Source organism: Pinus tabuliformis, chromosome 7, assembly GCF_031772625.1.
Source record: "Pinus tabuliformis cultivar Carrire ecotype Pingquan chromosome 7, CPIR1, whole genome shotgun sequence".
In the NCBI taxonomy this organism is placed as follows: domain Eukaryota; kingdom Viridiplantae; phylum Streptophyta; class Pinopsida; order Pinales; family Pinaceae; genus Pinus; species Pinus tabuliformis.
Genome location: NC_142293.1, coordinates 1,656,105,887 through 1,656,111,155, shown reverse-complemented (window position 1 = coordinate 1,656,111,155; position 5,269 = coordinate 1,656,105,887). Strand labels below are relative to the sequence as shown.

Sequence of the window (5,269 nt, the reverse complement as noted above, 5' to 3'; positions counted from 1 at the left end):
TTTTTATTGATAAACAAGAAAAGATCCAGGAGGAGTTACAACCGGTGGTTCCTGACCCAGCATCAACCTCCCAGCAAAGAAGCCCCTCTTCACCTCCAACAAAGCATAGATCACCCAACACTCTGATGTTTGTCTCAAAAACCAACAACAATTCCTTACAATATGCAAAATTCCAGCCTCTGGATCTCTGAGATGAGGGATCCATATATAGATATGTGTAATGAGGATGAGTCAGATTGTGATTTGATTAGTGTCTTCTCTCTTTTAGTTCTTGCTTCCACTTGGAGACTAAAGGCCTCTTACTCATCCTTGGTCGAATTCAGTGAAGCAAGTGTCACAGGAGAAGATTCTGGAAGCTTCCATTGTCTCTCCACCTCGCGGAATGACACTGCCATTTGTCATTTCTCGCCCATCGCACCCCACAGAAGGGAATTTTGAAATGCAACGCACCCTCACAGTGTATTTAGGTGCAATGCAACGCACCTAGCCAGTGGAGCAGCTGAAATGATCCTGTTTTGACTTATTCTGAGCAGTTTCTGGTGGAGAACTTCTGGGAGAAGCTGTAATCTGTTGACCTTGTTCCTTTAGGGGTTAGAACAACACTTTTAGGGACTTAGGAGCCCTTGGTTTATGGAAATTTCATGCTTGGAGTTGTAGGGCACAAAAATTTCTATAACACCATCTTGTCCCTAATGTGAAATGTCTGATATGTCGGATCCCATGCATGAACAAGGAGTTGTAGTAGTTCTATTTGTTGCCTCATTCTGGACAACTTAAATTATTTGAGTAACCCGTAGTTTTTGAGGGCCTCAACTATACCCAGATTGTTTAGGGGCAACCATGTCTTGTTCTTTGTGCTCTCTTTCTCACCATGTAATTGACAATCTAATCCGATGAAAGCCTAAAACACAATCATAAGCTTAATTAGGATCCTTTCCATGCAAAAAATAGGACAAATTTTGGAGCAAATGACTAAATCAAACTTGGGAAATGCACCTAGCATATCCCATGCACAGATACAGTGTGCTACAGAGCATGCAACCTTCTATTTGGGTGCTCTTCAACACATTTTTTGATGTGAAAGCCTACGCTGATCCTAGGGAAAAAAAATGAAACACTAGGGGCCCAGAAAACCCTAAAACTTGCATGAAATTACAAAAGAATGACTTGAAAATAAAGTAGAGAGGTTTTTCTCCTACCTAGTCCAGACGGCTTGAGAAATGGTCCGCTAAGTCTCTCATAATCAGCTGGTGAATATCGAGGTAATAACTAGCTTAGAGCACAAAACTGAATGGTAAGTTCCAAATGGTAAAAATGTCATTGTAAAAACTTGTTTTATGTTTATTTCATGTTCATTAATCAAGTAAAAATTAGTATTTACCTATTTTTGCCTATGAAATAGGTATTTTTAATCCATTTGGTGGTGTTTTGAGTAGTTTTTGCAACTGACTTACAGAATTCAACGTGCTTGATTGTAAATTGTACCTTTGACCACAGAGCACACTTTTATCTCTTTTTCGAGCTCTGTTAAAAATGAAAAAGGAACCCCCTTGGAGTCCTCTTAAGCTCTTTTCAAACTCTCTAACATGAACATATTGTCGAGTGCTTGTCCTTACCATCTTGTTAACGGATTGGAAACAATATCTCTCAAGTTTTATTTTACGCTTTTTGGGTTTGAGAGATTAATTTACAAAAAATAACTTGTGGAGTTTTCTTTTTGTCCCTTTTCAAACTCTCTAAACATGAAAAGGAATGAGTTATATTTGTCGTTAAACTCATTAAAACATCAAATATCAACAAACTTACCCATCTAGACAAGATCGAGTTTCACCTTCGATAGAGTCGTTAAAACATCAAATAACGATGGATTCACCCGAAGGGTGAAATTATACAACAATCATATGTTATCCTCCTCAAGCTTGATAAAAATAAAGAGGTACTGGTCAACAATGACTGGGGAAAATGGGAAAAAGGGGAAAAACCACTTTATGGTAGCAGGTCGCTCTTGAACATGACACTTTCACTCCATCACCGTGACTATCTGGGTTGGGTTATTAGCTTGATGGTTATCACATCATGGGTCTATCATACCATCCATCACTTTGTTTGGGTCAATGCTACCAATTCATTTCAGTGTCACCAGCATGTTCAAGAGAAGTCATTCAGTCAAAATTCATCCTTTGCAATACCACAAACCTTCATTTTCATGACCGCCATTCCTGAACCTTGTGTCATCAGTAAAATTCCATCTCTAAGATCACTACACTTGTTTCGTGTCATTGAAGTGGGATACATCACGGCCCTCCTGCGACGAGTCGCTTCTTGTCGACATCAACACATTATCCAAGGAGTTCACTGAGAAACACTCTTCCAGTATCTTGAGGCTTGCATGCATCAGTGACAGGTTTCTCACTTCTGGCGATAGGCATACGTCAATGGCCTTTCACCGAAATACTTTGTATGGTCTTCGACATCAAATCATCCATTCACATCATGCAGAATGTACTGCATTACCTTGAGGATCATTTTCATTATTGGTGATTTCTCTCGCATCCGTTAACTTACATCATTAGCTGGTAATCATATGGTGTCTTCCCATGTTCGACTTCAGATCACATATTCACATGGTTAGACTCATACTTGAGCGAACGATTGAACAAGATAGAAGACCTCAGATCTAGTTTCATCCATCTGGGCTGCGATTTCAGGAGTACTAAATCATATGTACAATGGCTTTACATTGATGGTCATTCCGATCATGGGTCTATATTTGTAGACGACTGTTTATGTACATGTAATGAAAGTTTATAAGCTGAGCATGGGTATGCCTTCCCTAAACAATTCATGTAAAATCAAATATCATGATATATGTATTGTAATTGATGCAGGTCAGCTTCCACTTTGATACCTCCTCATCACATCGTAAAGCATTTCATTCGACATTGGAATTTTTCTGACTTCATGCTTTAGGGGGAAACTGTTACAGATCCATTTGGGAAAATCGATCCCAACATTCAAATCAGTGTTTTAGGGCTCATCAAACCCTAATTTCAGTTGCTTCATGCCCTAAACAAGTCACCCATTTGAATGCCTCCTCCCCAGACAGTTTCAAGACTTGAAGACATCCAAGAATAGCCTCTAGAGGGACCAACGCAGGTAAGCCTTTGTAAAGGTGCGCTATAGAGCAGTTGAGTCCACTGCCATAGTGCTTTGAAGGGCACTTAGGCTTCCTTTGACCTGCGCTAGGCGAGAATGAGAAAAATTCACATAGGGTTTGGGGAATATTCTTATCTTTTGGAGTCATCTAGAAGGTTCCCTCACTTATCAACTCCTATGAGCTCGAAAATGGATGAGGAATGAGTTAAGGTGCATCCTATCCTCTCATCACTTCATCCATGGAACTAATTCTAAGTATAGAAGGCCATTCAATGCCACCATTTATGACAAAACTTCCTTCATCTTCCTAAAAATTGACCACTCATCTAAGTGATCAAGGGTTGGATTATGTTGAATTATAAGGAGATAATGCTGCTATGAGATTTGGCTTTGAAGCAAGTATTGTAATGCTACAAGTTTGTCATGCTTTTGATGTGATGTGGATGGGATCCAAGCTAGAGGAATGGCTTTGAATTAGACACCAATGGTTGTAATTCCTTCTTCTATCTAATAAAGTGTTTGAACCTTTTTCCCATATGTTTGTATTGTTTCATAATGCTTATATGTGTGAACTGTATCTGATTCCTTTCACTTATATTCAATAGATCGTGTGATTTGATCAATTCTTTGTTTTCTGTTGTGTTTACAGGGTACTTCTCAAGCGTATTAAGTATGGGAAGGAGTGACATGATCGATACAAGGGAGACGAGAGGAAAGCGGAACTACAAGTAGGTCTTCTTATCTTCTCATCTTATCTATTTCTTATAGGAAAATTCTAAAACACTTTAAACTGTTGTTCTAGATACAACTACTTATCTAGGGAATTAGTATTTATCCGTAGATACCAAATTCTCCAAAACAACGTGGAAGTCCCATCTCGAGTTTGGTTTTGCATCATTAATGAAAGGTTATTTCTCCTTGTATTTCTATGAGTATTATGATGGATTATATATGGTGTATCTGGTTATGATTTCATTGATATTTCTGTCACTATTATCTTGGTTATGTATATGTTTAATGACAACAACTATGTATGGCTCTCATCGTGTTTTTACTTGTAAATGAATGAACAATGTATCTATGACCTAATGGATGGAATGGCAGTTAAAGTGATAAGGAAACAATGCTTCATGGTGAATCTTAGATAAGTATGAGACCCATATTCTCATATCTGTTATTTACATTTGTAGGTTGCATATTTACTAAGTGTTTGACAAAATGTCTGTCATGGTTAGGCTTGGTTAGGTCAAGCCCTTGATAATGTTTTGTGTTAGAGGCTTTGACTTGGTGTCATTTATTGTCTTGGAAAGTCTAATCAATTTCTAGGCATTGGTTTGGAGACTAGCCCTGAAATAATCGCTTAAATCTTGTAGTCTTTGGCATAGAACTGGATGAAAAAGACTGCATTCTCTCCCTTGGAGGAATTGTGGGAGCGACTATAGGGTTCCAGTCACATGCATTCCTTGTCATGGGAGTGACTATGGGTATAATTCATTGAAATGGTGGGTTAACTTAGGGGTTGGGAACTTGGAGTGGTGAATTAGCTCCTAAGGGTCCTGAAGCACCTGATGGAGGTCTATAAGGTCTTTTTTTGTTGACTCCATTTCCTTAAGGTTACCTAGGAGGTTGAGTCTTATCATAGTGGCCTCTTGTCGCATGTTTATCTCGACTGACTAGTTGCTTGGGTAGATGTGGGAGGAGGGTGTTACAAATTTTAGTGCCTCCCTTTTGTCCCCTTTTGGGGTGGGCGAGGAGGGATTCGAACCCCCGACACCGTGGTTCGTAGCCACGTGCTCTAATCCTCTGAGCTACAGGCCCCGTCTCCGCTGGATTGCTTCTCCATTCATTTTGTATCAATATATGTTCGTGAAGACACGAAAGTTAATAAAATATTAATGTGTTGGAAATAATACTGAGAGGGGGGGTGAATCAGTATTATCAGATCAATCAATCTTTTCAATTTCATACTCAGAAACATATACGCTACTTCAATTAAGTGAACCCGCGTGTACACGCTACTGTGTCTAATGAAACTCGCGTATATCCAGAGATCTTATAATTCAGTTAGCTTAATCTTCAGTAAATGCATCAGATCATTATTAAGCATATTAAC

General features: G+C 38.9%; 1 non-coding gene across 1 annotated transcript; it reads right to left on the bottom strand.

Annotated features, from left to right (window-relative positions):
• Window positions 1-4,900: 4,900 nt before the first annotated feature.
• Window positions 4,901-4,974, bottom strand: TRNAR-ACG (transfer RNA arginine (anticodon ACG)). The gene has a single exon. It is a non-coding gene; the product is annotated as a tRNA-Arg (tRNA).
• Window positions 4,975-5,269: the final 295 nt, after the last annotated feature.